This window comes from Crocuta crocuta, unplaced genomic scaffold, assembly GCF_008692635.1.
Source record: "Crocuta crocuta isolate KB4526 unplaced genomic scaffold, BGI_CrCroc_1.0 scaffold9, whole genome shotgun sequence".
In the NCBI taxonomy this organism is placed as follows: Eukaryota; Metazoa; Chordata; class Mammalia; order Carnivora; family Hyaenidae; genus Crocuta; species Crocuta crocuta.
Window position 1 is genome coordinate 2414637 of NW_027551567.1, and position 15968 is coordinate 2430604.

The 15968-nt window shown below is 35.4% G+C and overlaps 1 protein-coding gene across 3 annotated transcripts in view; it reads left to right on the forward strand.

Annotated features, from left to right (window-relative positions):
- RNGTT (RNA guanylyltransferase and 5'-phosphatase) overlaps positions 1–15968 on the forward strand; it is a 317119-nt gene that overhangs the window by 144830 nt on the left and 156321 nt on the right. The window lies entirely within an intron of this gene.

Below are 15968 nucleotides of genomic sequence, written 5' to 3' on the forward strand. Positions count from 1 at the left end.
CATTTCCCCCACTCCCTTACCCTGGCCTTTAGACTATGATCACATCCCGAAAAAGATGAGATTTAAATATTCACATATCTGGGTTACCTTTTCTAAAAACATTGATGTGTTGTAGATCAGTATTTTATCGGTATGTGATTAGATTTTATTATTGGTTCTAGGAGGATCCCAAAGATTTTTTTGAATGTTATTTTCAAGTAGAATCTTGAATGACTCATAGTTTTATATACTTAAGAACAAAAGAGTAATAATCCATAGTGGGGTCATTGCTGGTTTAAGTGTATTACTTTTCCAGTACTGAAATATACTTTGCTAATCTTCTCTCTGAAACCTATTATTTTGTGTCAAACACCCCATCATAAGCCATGGGTTTCTTCCACTAGTTCTATCCATTTTCCTCCCTCATTCACAAGGATTTTCATTTCTTTCCCTATTTTTTCTCTTTGCCTTTCTTTTTGGATGTCGTTAGAATTTCTGGTCTTAGCCTAGGACCTGTGTGTGCACATATGGTCCACCTATACTATTCACACATGTGTATACCTCACGAGAAGAAAACTTCTCCCCAGGCTGAGTATGCTGAGGCCTTTCTGGGAAAGAATCTGTAAGTAGATGCATGAAAGAGAATGCACAAGAATTTTAAGTTGGACATAGGAGGCTAATGATAATATAATTAATGAAAGCAAAAAATCCTTAAAGGTGTTATGTAAAATTTCAGTGAACCATGTGATTGCTTTGGTGCATTAAATTGTTGATGAATGCCTAACTTTAAGTACCAGGAGAAAAAAATGACTAACAGAGGTATAATATATTTTGCTATTTTGTTCATGAAGTGTTTTATACAGCAGTCCTGATATAAATCTTAGGTCCTATTGTTACGGAATTTGGTCTGGATCACCCAGCAGAAGAACCAAGTGGCACTTGGAGATCTTGGAAGGCAGGAGATTTTTTTCACACTGGTGAGCTCAGAGGAGATCACTCTCCAGGGGTTTGAGCCTGGAGCATAAGCAGAGGCGACAGTTTATAGTCTGTTTCCATGGCAAGCAAGGTGGGAAGGAAAACTCGGAAGGGAAGTCTTCGGGCAGGGACTGGAATTCCTTTATCAGTCCTGTCAGCCATCTTATAACAGATTTTTCCCTCACTATTTATATGTGATTTCTATTTCTATGTTAGTTTGACATTAATACAAAGAATAAGGGAAATGTTATATGCTTTGTATATTATGAAAAGCAAAGTTTATTTCTCAAGGTCTCACTACCGTTTTTCTATATTTTATTAGGCTATAGAACATTTCAGGTAAATGCCATTTGATAATCCCAGGATGGGTTAGCTTCATTCAGAGATAGTCAGTGTCTCTTGAAGGTCTCATCTGTGGTGGCTAATTGGGTCACTTTACCCATTAAAAATTGACGGGGGAACTTTAGCATCATTCTATAATTCTGCAACTTCTTGAGCAGCCTCTTGGCAGTAATGCCCAACAAGGGAAATCATATGTTTTCCTGCAGACCATTATGACTTTGAGGGCAGTTTAAATTGTATCAACTAGAGAAATCCACTGACAAAAATTTATTGCTATGAGCTTGGGCCAACTGCATAGTCCCCACAAGACTGCTGTCACTTCAGACACTAGCTTTAAGTTTTGGCTGCCAGGCCCACGTTTGCCTCAGACCTGCTGGCTACAAATTCTGGGATTCCTGGGAGATCCCTTAGGTTTGATAATCACTAGAATGACTCAGAGATTCAGGAAAGTACCATAATTATGATTACAGTTTTATAACAACAAAAGAAGAACCACAAAGGGCAAAATCTGGGAGGGACCCAAATGTGAGTTTTCTGGCAGTCCTCTTGCTAGGGAGTCAAGGACAACATTGCTTACTTCAGTAAGATACATGACAGTGCCCAACCAGTATTGCCAACGAGGGAGGCTTACCTGCAAGTTGGACGTCCAAAGTTTATGTTGTAGTTCGGTCACATATTGCCTGCATGGCTGACCTTTAGCCTTCAGCCCCTGAAAATTAGGACTAATAGATTTAGTCTCCACTTCTCTGCAGGGAGAAACTAATATGGCATGTTCCAAAGTCTCCATTGTAAATCACAGCCTTAGCGTCTCTGGTAGCCAAACACCACAAGCAAACAAAACTGTGCTTGTCAGGCAGGACATTTCAGGGTCCTAGAGATCATCTCTCAGTAGCAGAGGGCAAAGCCCGGACCTCTCTTTTGATAAAGTTAATGCTTCAGGACACTGTATTCAAATAATGGATATATTTTTGAGTGAGATATAGTATTGTTTTGCAGTTTACCGTAGAGCTCTTTGTTGAAAGTCCTCAAAGTCATGATGATTTCACCTTTATGCTAAAGGTATAAATATTTAACTTCTTTCTTTGTTTCTTTCTCTAATTTTTTTCCTTTTTTTGCAATATGCAGACCAGCCACTTATGTAGTTTAATTTTATCTTTTTGCATTATGCACATATTTATTGTTAATTCTGTTTTTTTTATTTTTTCCAAAAGTGTATAATACTCTTCTAAACTAGTAGGCCATGCTTTTTTACCCACAAAGAAAATATTCATCTATTCTTTTTTACCAGCTGCAGTCTGTATAAACATCCTGAAAAACACTTAGGAAGGGTTTNAGGAGGGGTTTCTCAGAAAAAAAAAAAAAAAAAACCACTAAAAACTATGCTAAAGAAGGTTGGACTATATAGGCAATGAGGAGGACTTAAAGACTTTTAGTTGTGACTGTGACTTACAACAGATTGTTTTAAATAGTGGAGGTGAGTAGAAATAGGTTGGAGAGAGGAAATTAATCTACAAGCAAAAAGACCAGTTAAGACCCTATTAGTGTTATCTCTGCTGAAGATAATGAAGGTAATAAGGGATGGTTTGTGAGAAAATTATTAGCTACGACAGATGATTTCATCTTTAAAAATATCTTACCCTTTAATAATCAGCTTTTAAACTTCTCTTACGATTTTTTATGTTTTCATTTTACAGTTTATTGGGATAATACATTCCATGTGTTTTCTATCTAATTGTATCTATTGGCTTATTTTTATTGTTCCCAAAACTGCACTATTCACTTTATATTTATTTAGTACACATCTATGGAATGGAGAGCTTACTTTGTACCAAATTACTGTAATAGATGCTGAAGATTCAATAATATAGGTGTGATTTTATTGACCTTGAAAAGTTCACAGCTCAATTTGGTAGTCAGACAACTAAAGAGGAAAATCCTGTGATGGAAGAAAGCACAGCGTGCTATGAGAGGATGTTAAAGGAGCATATAACCTAGACAAGAGATTAGGAGAAAATTTCTAGAAATGTGAACACACTAGTATAGAAAAGTAGTTAAGAACATGGACTCTGGAGCCAGAATGATTTTTGGCTTCTCAGTTCCTTGCTGTGTGACTTTGGGCAAGTTCTAAGCTTCACTTTTTAGATGGGGATAATAATGGTCCCTACTTTATAAAATTGTTATGATGCTAAAATGAGTTACTATGTATAAAGTGCTTAGAAAAGTGTCTGGCACATCACATAGGGTTTAGATATTTTATCTCTTCCTTCTCTCTCTCTCTTTTTTTTTCATGGCTACATAATTAGTACTCAGTAAACATTTGAATATAACTGAATGAGAGATGAAATTATAATTTTCTATTTTCTTAGAAGTCTTTAACCAACTCTACTAAAGGTGCTTACTATAAAATGATTATTTTATTGTATTTAGATCCATATTAACCACAAATTATAAGCTGGTAGGCTCCAGAAAATTTAAGCTCCCATAATAGTTAAAAAACAACATTGAGTTTGTTTTTAGATGAGGATGTGCTGTCTAGTTGATCGTAGTTCTTACTAGTCCTTGGTATCTTATACCCAGTCCTGTTGAGGGTCATGGCTTGGCACTTACAAGTATTTGAGTTTGAGACCTCTATGCTAGACCGTGACACTAGTTCTGCCAGGATAAAAATGGCCTGATCTCTTTTAAATTTCAAACACTTGATAGAATGGCTGTCAGTTATTGGCACTAAATGAATGTTTGTTGAGTAAATGAATGATGCCTCAATTATGATATTAAAAAGAAGTCTCAATTATGATATCAAATTAAAAATTATGATATCAAAGAACTTTGTTTCCTGAGGGTGAGTTGACTTTTATTTTGTAGAATTATGAGGGAATTTTGGTGAAAGTGAGACTGACAGCTACCAAAAATAATAGAGAACATCTATTTCCCTGATATTTTTTTTCTTAAGATTTTCTAACTTGTCACATGGAGTTCATTAGAACTGTTAATGCTTAATTTTAATTGAGTAATATGAGTTAACAAAAAAGACAATGATAGTATTCCAGAAGCTATTTATATTTTGATTAGCTAACTTGGATGATACAGTTGTTGAATCATCATTGGTAAATAATAGAAATCAAATCATTTTTTAAAAAAATGTAGTTATTGCAAGAGAGAGAGAGAGAGAATGAATATTCCAAGATTGCAGGGCTCCATTTCATGAACTGTGAGATCATGACATGAGCCAAAATGAGGATTTGGATGCTTAACCAATCGAGCCACTTAGGCACCCCACAAATCATGATTTAAAAATTTTTTTTTAAATTGTTTATTTATCTTTGACACACACACTCACACACTCACACACACACACGTGTGAGCTGGGGAGGGGCAGAGAGAGAAGGAGACACAGAATCTGAAGCAGACTCTAGGTTCTGAACTGTCACCACAGAGCCCAATGTGGGGCTTGAACTCATGGACTGTGAGATCAACCGACTGAACCACCCAGGCGCCCCAAATCATTGTTTTCAAAAGGAGAGAATGATATTGGCTTTTTGGTGAGCAAGAAGGATGAGTTTTGTAGAATGATTTTGCATTGGTTAGAAGGGTATTTAGGGTATGAAAGCACTGAATAGTCTTAGCCTAAATCTGAAATTAGACTTTAGGAATGAAAAAGAATGTCTAGGTGAGTGGAAATTTCCATAGTTGGAGGATTGGTAAAAATAAAGCGATGAAGTTTAGGGGAGTTATGAAAGCATATTTAAATAATCAGCAGATATAACCTAGTGTATTTAGTATTATCAGGCAGTCACTTGGGGCTGTGTGGGGATATTTGCTCAGATAATGTTTGATATGAGTAGAACAGTCCAGAAGGGAAAAATGGAGATTGTTTATTCTTTTCTTGTTTAAGTATTCCCTTGGTGTATTTTTCTTTATTGTAATGAATTGATATTGCCGATTTGCATTCCCACTTAAATTGCATTGCAGATTCATTTTCTTCTTCATTGTAGTCTTAAGCTATCATTTTACCTATTTCTAAAAGGTTCCTTTCTGTGCTTTGTAACTTTGCAGTTTCTGTTTTGTTTCTTATGTTTCTAATTTCAAGCCCTTTTGCATTATCTTTCTCTGCTTATGCATTTATAAAGATTTGATTTCCAATTACTTTCTGATTCATAGACACATAAAATGTCAATTCAGAGTCCATCACCTCGTATAACCTTTGTCATTTCCACCAATCTATGGTCAATAGAAAGTTGCATGCCTTCTCTAGGATGTTTCTGATGGTATTCAAGTGATAAGATTATGTTCCTAGGTAAGTAAGTTAAAAATTTATTAGTAAAACTTTATGACACACTATAATGCTTCATTAATAATTTGGTATATTATGTTTGTTACTTTACCTTTGATCTAATTGTCTTCTAATTTGATCTGGTGGAAAATAAGAAGGTTATAATTCTGTAAAGGAATGTATCGTAGTTTAGGATAATTCACCACATGTTCCACTTTAAAGCTTCTCCAGGGTTTTGCAGTTAAATTTTTATATTTTATTTTATTTTATTTTATTTTATTTTATTTTATTTTATTTTATNGCATTTTAAAAACAACTTGAGTAATTTAAATTGAGCGGTGTCTCTGCATAAAGATTGACAGGAAATGGTTAATTGTATCATTGCATTTAGTGTTTTCACTAATAAATTAAAATTAAGGTATTATTTAGGCATATTGGGTTAGGCTTATATTATCATTGGGTCCCCAATATCCTTAAAGCTGGCTGGGTTTCTAGCATTAGTAGGCAGTCAGGAAATACCTGTCTAATGAACACTGATTGAAATTTTATTTTTATTGAGTTGTTATCATCCAACAAATTATCTAAGAAAGACTCAGGTTAGCGCTTCTTATGTAAGAATTACCAGGGCAACTCATAAATAAGTTTTACTTAAAATATAGAAGAGGAAAAAAACCAAAGTAGCCTAAAAGTATAGAACATTTTAACTTGGAATGTAATACCGGAGACAAGACAAGAGCTTTTAAATTATCTGCTATTTAAGTTATTAAAATAAAACCTGACTATTTTACTATGTATATGGAAACTCTTTTTGGCTCCTTGGTTAACAATTCCTTCCTTAGAGATTGTGTCTGGCTTAAATTCTCTCAGACTGCCCACCCATCACCCTCGTTAAATACATCTTCCCTAGTGTTTAGTTTGATCTATTTATTACCCTGGGTTTTCCGTTTCTTTGCAATTTTCATCTCAGTGACTTTCTTCTGATTTAGTCACTTTCACTTTGGCAGCTTCTTTCTGGCTACTGTTCCTACTTTGAAGTTTTAAATGCACATATACTGCTTTCTAACCACAACTTCCAACTCTAAAAGCTTGTGAGACAGTTCATCAAGACATTTCATCAACTTCTCTGCCATCCATTGAGCTGAGATGGTACCCTCTTCACCTTAGGGGTACATGGTTCTCTTCACTGGACTTACGATCTCAGTCCACATGGCTCTTTTCATTTTTGGAACTTCCTGAATTCTCTGTAGAGTTCTTAGTTTCTTAAGGTAGAAGTTGGTATCATTGATTTGTGACGACTTTTCTAATTAGTCATTTAGTGTAATAAATTCCCTTGAGCGTACTTTAGTCACATCCCTCAAATCTCAATTACTATATTTTCATCTTCATTCAGTTTGAAATACTTAAGTTTTCCTTTTGATTTCTTTATTCATTGGTTATTTAGAAGCATGTTATTAAGATTGCAAACATTGGGAGGTTTTCCCAGATATCTTTTTCGTATTAATATTTAATTTAATTCATTGTGATTAGAGAACATATTTTGTGTGACTTTGATTTATAAATGTGCTGTATGTACTTGGAAAAAAGTGTTTTTTCCTGTTGTTGAGGAGAGTGTTCTATAAATGTCAGCTGTGTCAGGTTGTTTCAGAGCAGCTGTAGTGTTCTATATTCTTACTGATTTTCTGTCTGCTGGTCTTCTATTAAGTGGTGCTGGGTGACCTGGGGAGACCTCAGGCCCTGGGGCCTTGACCCAGCCAATCACGAAGGAGTCACAGAAGGTTCTTGGTCTTCTAACAAGAATGAATTCAAGGACAGAGAAGCAGCACAGGGGATGAATAACATAAGTGAGAAAATTTATTAAGTGAAAAGTAGAGATGAGAACTTGCAAGCTTCAATGAGAGAGGGAGAAAGCATGTGCAAGTTAGAGTGAGAGCCTGCAAAAGAACAACCCTGAGAACAAGAGTGGGTGCATGTAGGAGCTATATGCCCTGGGAGTTGAGTTTCTTTTTCTTTTTCTTTTTTCTTTTGTTTTCTTTTGTTTTCTTTTTTCTTTTCTTTTCTTTTCTTTTCTTTTGTTTTCTGGTCTTTCTCTTTCCTTTTCCTTTTCCTTTCCTTTCTTTCATTTTCTTTCTTTCTTTCTTTCTTTCTTTCTTTCTTTCTTTCTTTCTTTCTTTCTTTCTTTCTTTCTTTCTTTCTTTCTGAGATTTGTTAACTAGAGGGTAAAATACTCATTACTTGGGGTGGGGATTTCATGCTGTTTCTTCCTTATTTGGTCAGGGATTTTTGGCTTTTGTCAGCCTTCTTGGGGCTGTCTGGTTTGCTAAAGGCTTCCTGTGGCTTTGTTTTGGAGTGCTGCTAGGATAGGCTTCCGACTTTCCAGGGAGCTGACCTTCATTTCTTCCTTGCTGGCCTCCAGGAATCCTGTTAGAACCTAACTAACTGCTTACTCTAACATCAGTCTTTATAAAAACTTTTTATATTTTTTTTTAAGTTTGTTTATTTTTGAGAGACAGAGAGACACAGAGCATGAGTTGGGGAGGAAGAGAGAGAACAGGACACAGAATCCAAAACAGGCTCCAGGCTCCTACCTGTCAGCACAGAGCCCGACACAGGGCTCAAATCCACAAACTGCAAGATCATGACCTGAGCCAAAGTTGGATGCTTTAACTGACTGAGCCACCCAGGCGCCCCAAAGCATAAGTCTTTTCAAAACATATTCACCTCTACTTTTTTTCACTTGTTCAGTCATTTACACAGAGAAGAGTCTTAAATTCTCCATGTATAATTGAGGATTTTTACCTTAATTTTATTAACTATTCTGTCAGTTAAAAAAAAAATGCATTTTGAGGTTTTCTTTGAGGTGCATATACATTTAAGATTGTTATAGGTCCTTTTATCTCTAGTAATATTTCTTATTCTTAAGTCTTTGTCTATTATTAATATAGCCTAGCCACTTTCTTTTCATTAGTGTTAGGATTTAATATCTTTTCTATCCTTTTACATTTATCTTTCTGTTTATCCATGCAAACAGCTTTATTGAGGTATAATTGAGCTGTAACACTGTGTAAATTTAATCTGTCCTTCTACTTTTAATGTAATTGAATCTTTATGTACAAAATGGGTTTATTCTGGACAGCATATAGTTCGTCTTGATTTTTTTTCCACTTGACAATCTCTGTGTGTTAAATGGGATGCCTATACCATTTAAAGTTAATTATTACTATGGCTTGTTTTGGACCCACCCCGTTACTACTTGATTTCAATTTGCCCATGTATTCTCATTTCCTTTTTTCCCTCTTGACATCATTTGGATTACTTGATGTTTGGATTTCATTATAGCGCTACTTTAGGCTTATTAGGTATAAACCTTTGTTTTATATTTTAGGAGTCATTTTAAGATTTATAGTATATCCCTTTAAACGTTCACTGTTTACCTTTAAGTAATATTATATCGCTTTAAAGTTGGGGTAAGACCCATACAACAATATCATTCCATTTCCTGTCACATATTTTGCTTCTAAATATGTTATAAGACACACAATATTTTAATATTTTTCTTATAATTAGTTATCTTTTAAAGAAGTTAAGAACAAGTATTTTATATTTATTCTAGTTTTCAACCATTTTTTTTCTTTTTTTCCTTTTTTTTCACCAGTCATCTTTTATTCGATGTTAATTCTCAATTAAGATGTGAAAGGAGTCAAAGGGGCCAGGCAAAGGTCATGGTCAGTAATGTGAATGTGCCTCCACACCGGGCCCTCTTCAGTGGTGCTTGCAGAGGGGCTCATATGTGTTCCGTGCGATGACGGTAGTTGAAAAGCACATAGCTGCCAGCACATAGAAATGCCAGTGATGCCTCCTTTCTTCATATTCACAAACTTGTTGTAATACTGGTAATTACCTCTCTGAAATGCTCCGGCAGTGCCTTTAAGGTGAAATCTGCATCAGTATCCAGCTTGAGTGCTCTTCTAGTTTGACATCTATGAGTTGCTTATTCTTCTCCAAGATGGTGGAGAGCCATCATGGAGTCCTGGGTGTCTGTTTTATCTAGTTTTTAGCCATTTCTGATGTTCTTCCTATTTTTTATTTAGATGCAGCTTTTGTTGTTGTTGTCCATATTTTATTTCTCCTGCCAGAAAACTTTCTTTTAAAATCTTTTGTATTCTGAGCTGGTGGAAATTGATTTTATCAGTCTGAAAAATGTTTTTATGGTGCCTTCATGTTTTAAAGATATTTTCATTTGGTAAAGATTTTTGAGTTTACAGTTTTTCTATTAGTACTTTTAAACTGGTGTTCTCCTATCTTCTGGTTTATATAATTCATGACAAAGAGTCTACTGTCATTTTTGTACCTTTGCATGTAAAGTTGTTTTCCTTCTTGCTGGAGTTTGTACATACTGTTTTCTTAAATCCTTCTTCTTCTCTAGGCTTCCACTGGAATGTGTGTATGTATGCATGCGCATATGTGTGTTTAACTTTGCTATAATCTGAGGCATTTCCCCCCCCCAACTGTTTCATGTTTCCTTATCACTTTCCTTTTTAAAATCATACTCCAATTGTACAGGTGTTCTATCTTTTTAATCTCTCCAGTCTTTGATTCTCAATTGTTCCCCTCTCCCCCTCACCTTTTTTTTTTTTTTTAAAGCGTTTTATTTATTTGTGGGAGAGAGAGAGAGAGAGACAGCGTGAGCAGGGGAGGGTCAGAGAGAGAGGGAGTCACAGACTCAAACAGGCTCCAGGCTCTGAGCTGGCAGTCAGCACAGAGCCTGACGCGGGGCTCGAACCCACGAACCGCGAGATCATGACCTAAGCGAAAGTCGGACGCTTAACCGACTAAGCCACCCAGGCGCCCCCCCATCGCCTTTTTTATATTTCAGTTGGAAGAAGTGCTACACTTTTCTTCTTCAAGATTCTTTCATCTTCAGTGATTCTTTACTTTGTTGTGTTCAGTCTGTCAATAATCCAATTGATTAGCATTCTTCTTTTCTCTGATACATTTTTTTTTGTTTTTTTTGTATGTTTTTTTTATATGTTACATTTCCATTTGTGTCATTTTTATAGTTTTCATCTCTTTGTGTTGCAATTCCACATTTGTCCACACAGGTTTTCCACCTTTTTCTTTAAAATATTAAGGTTATTTAATTTTATTAATTTATTTTTAAATTTATTTTATTTTTTTAATAATTTATTTGTTTTTTAAATTTATATCCAAGTTAGCATATAGTACAACAGTGATTTCAGGAATATATTCCTTAATGCCCCTTACCCATTTAGCTCGTTTCCCCTCCCAAAACCCCTCCAGCAACCCTCTGTTCTCTGTATTTAAGAGTATCTTATGTTTTGTCCCCCTCCCTGTTTTTATATTATTTTTGTTTCCCTTCTCATATGTTTATCTGTTTTGTATCTTAAATTCCTCATATGAGTGAAGTCATACGATATTTGTCTTTCTCTGATTAATTTCACTTAGCATAATACCCTCTAGTTCCATCCACCTACTTGCAGATGACGAGATTTCACTCTTTTTGATTGCCAAGTAATACTCCATTGTTTATATATACCACATTTTCTTTATTCGTTCATCTGTTGGTGGGCATTTCGTCTATTTAAGGTTATTTTAAAGTCTTCAATAATTCTAAAACATGAGCCATGTCTGAGTCTTGTTCTGTTGACTGTCTTATCTGTTGAATGTAGATAATTTTTTTCTTCCTTTGTGTATATGTGATTTATAGGTTGCTAGATACTTTTTTTTTTTTGTTTTTTGTTTCCTGTTTGAACAATAGAGATAAGGTAAATATATTTGTGCTTAGTGATGGGTATATCTCTTTTTTCAGTTAATAGGTCTCATTTGAAGGGGGGCAGTTAGTGGTTGAATCAGTCTTTTCTCTATTTCAGATGGGTTTGTGTTGCTCTATAGGTATCTTTGATGCTCCAGACACATTCCTTCAGCACATGAATGCTATTAATGGGTTTATTAAGAGTGTGGAGCATAAAACAGTTTCTGCCAAAAGTGGAATCAATACAAAAGGTGAATTCTCCCAAGGGTGAATCAGTTTATGTCTCATCTCCCTTTGGAAGACCTTGTGATTCAGTTTATCCTGTTGCCTGGAGGCCTCAGCTCTGTAACAGCCGTAACCAAGGTTATGATTTTATAGATTATCTGCTTTTTTATAATTGTCAGATTAGAAGCAACATTCTGTTGACACTTTTTATAGTAAGTGAAAGTGAAACTTTCCCTTAAACCAGCCTCTTAAAGATAACTTTAATTAATTAATTTTTGAGAGAGAGAGAGAGAGGAAAAAAAACACACACATGCAGGAGAGGGTCAGAGAGATAGTGGGACAGAGGATCCAAAACAGATTGGAAGCAGAGCCAAAGTGGCGGCAGAGAGTCTGATGCAGGGCTTGAACTCATGAACCCCCAGGTTGTGACCTGAGCCACAGTTGGACGATTAACCAGCGGAGCCACCCAGGTGCCCCAAGATGACTTTAAAGGAGCTAAACATTTTAAGATTATGAATACAGACATACAGAATGAATGAAGGGAGAAAAACTTTACTAATGTTATTCAGTTGGTACTTTTAACTTGGGATAATAATCTGTTGTGAAGCCTCATGTGTAATTTGAAATATGCTATAACTCAGAGACAGGAGTGAAAATAATAGAAACGTGTTAAATGACTTAAATATTTGCTCTAATGATAAAGGCAGTGATATATAGAAGATGCCCATAACAAGTTAGGATAAATTTTCAAGAATTGTGAATGGGCAAAAGCAGTATTTTTAATTTAACATATTTTACATATTTGATTTCAAATACTAATGATTTAGTAAATCCATTAATGATAAGTTATACAACGTTAATAAACTTTTTAGATTATTATTTATTCCTAAGAAAGTCTTTTTTCCCCCTCTAAGCATTTTATTTCCCTTTGCATGCACCTTTCTCATACAGTACAAGGTACAATGCATTTAATGTCTGGGCTTTTTTTTTTTTTCATGTTTATTTATTTTTGAGAAAAAGACAGAGCATGAGCAGAGGAGGGTCAGAGAGAGAGGGTGACACAGAATCCGAAGCAGGCTCCAGGCTCTGAGCGGTCAGCACAGAGCCCAGTGTGGGGCTTGAACTCATGAACTGTGAGATCATGACCTGAGTGGAAGTCAGATGCTTAACCGACTGTGCCACTCAGAACCCCCCCTGCCCCCCAACATCTGTTTGATGTTGCAAATATCTTTGGAACATTTATCAGGGGCAAAGAAGTCTTTCTTTGGTTGTTTTCTTATTTTTAATTGCAGTCTGTTCTGAGTGATTTAACTTTTTTAGCTGTTTTACTTGAAGCTAGTACCTAATCTCTAATAGCCTCAGTTTCCTTTTGTGGCAAGTTAAATAACAATACAAAGCTCAAACATACATATCTTGTGAGGAATTATGTATTTTGAATGATATATCTTAAGAACCAAGCACAACAACACTTTATTATTGGTCTTTAATGCATGATAGGTGGTACTGTAAATGTTGATGTGTTAAGCATACAAAGTTAAGTATAGAAAAAATCTGCAGTAATCAACAAGGAGTAAAACAAGAGTAAAAAGGAGTGTTTCTTGTTTTGACCAAAGAGGTTTTTGATTCGTAAAAAGTTAGAGTAAAATTAAAAAATGAAGTTACTTTTATTTCTGCAACAGGCAGCATCATATTATTTAGAGTCTTGCCACCTCTGTACTGTTACTTTATATTATTACAGGAATGATCTGTTATATGAATTTGAGACTTAATTTTTGTTTAATGATCATTTATTTTTGAGAGAGAGAGAGAAAGAGAGAGAGAAAAACACAGAGTGCAAGTGGGGGAGGGGTGGAGAGAGGGAGACACAGAATCTGATGCAGGCTCCAGGCCCTGAGCTGTCAGCACAGAACCTAATGCTGGGCTCAAACTCACAACCGGTGAGATCATGACCTGAGCTGAAGTTGGACGCTTAACTGACTGAGCCACCCAGGTGCCCCGAATTTGAGATTTTTGATTTAAGAATGGAAAAGCTTTGTTTACTTCCTGTAGATGATGTTCCTGTAATTAAAGGAGAACACATTTTTTTAGCCTTTGAAAAGATTTTTGGTGGGGCGGGATGCACCTGCGTGGCTCAGTTGATTGTGAGTCTGACTCTTGGTTTCAGTTCAGGTCATGATCTCATGGTTTGTGAATTCAATGACACTGCACTGCAATGACAGTGCAGACCCTACCTGAGATTCTCGCTTCCCCTCTCTCTGCCCCTCCCCTGCTCATTCTTTCTCTCCCAACATAAATAAAACTTTAAAATATCAATTTTTTAGAGGGACCTGGCTAGCTTCGTTGGTAGAGCATGGGACTATTGATATCATGGTCGTGAGTTTGAGCCCCACCTTAAATTAAAATAAAAAAAAAACTTTTTTTTTTTTTTAAAGGTGATTGTGGCATTTGGTTTTCAATGTGTTATTCCTCTGCAGAATTTGGGCTATGAATGTACTAGGTTACCTTTTCTTACATGATAAGGTACAAGAAATATTAAGGTTATACTTTTCTCCCTTGCTTGAAACTTTATCCATCATAGTTCATGGATTAAAAAAAAAAACATGATATAGAACATGGAAGTGTTAATATATATACTTCTCAATATGAGTACAAGTTTCAAAATTTTTTTTTCTCAAGGATAAATGTATCACATATATGAAATAAAGGCTTTATCATTGCTTTCCATATTCCCAGCAAGAATGTAAGCTGATATTTTGACTCTTTAGTGCTTAGGGTTTATTTTTTCTCTCTTAAAAGGAATTTATAAGAAATCAGTTTTTTTAATCCACGTGGAAGTTTTACTTTGGCAAATATCTTTCTCAATTGGCTAGGTCATTTAAACCTATGAGTGCATTGGAGACAAATGTATGAATCTCAGAACTGTCCTGAAGTTTCTGCCCATTTGGCCAGACTCTGGATAATGTGGCTCTAAGATTCCTAGTTTGCCAGCTCCCCACTTAATAATGCTGTATTGTAATAAGAGGAAGAAACAAAACAAGAAAATTTCAGGAGCATTACTGTTGTAAAGTATACATAAAATTTACCCTTTTAACCATTGTTAAGCATATGGTCAGCTGCACTAACGACATTCACATTGTTATACAGCCATCACCGTCATCCATCTCCAGATTATTTTCATTTTTCCAAATAAAACTATGTACCTGTTAAACACTAACTCCTTACCAACCCCCTTGTCCCGCCTTCAGCTCCCTAATTTCTGTCCCTGACAGAATCTGAATTTGACTAAGGAGCATTATAGTTTTAAATGAATTTAGATATTTGAAGCCAAATTGGTCTTAAACTAGTTAGAAACTAGGATTACTCTCATTTTTCTTGGCTGAACTGCCTTCAGTTTACAGAAATTACAGATTCTGAAGAATGAAATGGCAGAGAAGATGAAGCCACAGTTTGGGAGGAGATTCAGATTTTGTTGCATGTGAAATAAATATGAAATTTTGGTTGTTGCTTTTGGAATACAGATTTCCCTGTAGATGTAGTGGTTTCAAGAGGATATGATTGTGGTAAAAGAGATGTATCACACACAGTGTATCTTAACTTTTGGATATGGCATATTTGAATCCCAGACCTATCCCGACTGCACTCTAAGTTGGTCAGACTCTGGCTCTGTGAATGTGCATCTTTTCTCTGAAATACAGAAATCAGTGTTTAAGGCTTCCATCAGAGATATACATCTTCATTTCTTCAAAGTAATAAAAATCTGTGAAAGAGGCATTTAAAGCTACATGCTCAGAAATCATTTAGTGAATGATGACATTGAAAAAACAGTCGTTTGTATTTTATACTGTGTATCCCTTTTAATGCATTTCTCTGCTTGAAAAAAATACTTAAAAGACAACAAAAATAGGCCAAAAAAGAAAAAAAATTAAAAATCCTCTGCTTATGCATGTGGGTAAGACACAGACACTATATTTTTTGGAATGCAATCCCATGTCTGAGCTCATTTGTGATTATAGATTCTCAGGGATGTCTCCCCTGCCCCCAGCCTCTATCTCCTCACAAGTTTCTCTGCTGTGTCCTCTTTTGTGCATGTTTTATACTTTATTCCTTGTGTTTATTACTTCTCAATTTCTGTTTTCACATTGCTTTTGGCCTCTGTCTTCCTTCCTTTTGTGCTGGCTCAGCAATTCATTTAAATATATTTTGAACATATTTTCTCCATTATTTTGATTGTTTTAGTTATGACTGTGGTTTAAGATATTTAGCCTGCCATGAATGACAATCTTCATACGTTAAAAAATATCTTGGAATATGTTGACTAACCTAGCTGGATCCCTCTAGATTACCTATCTACCCCATTTTGTACTTCAGTCCTTTTTTGTAAGTTTGTTTGTTTATTTAGAGAGAAGA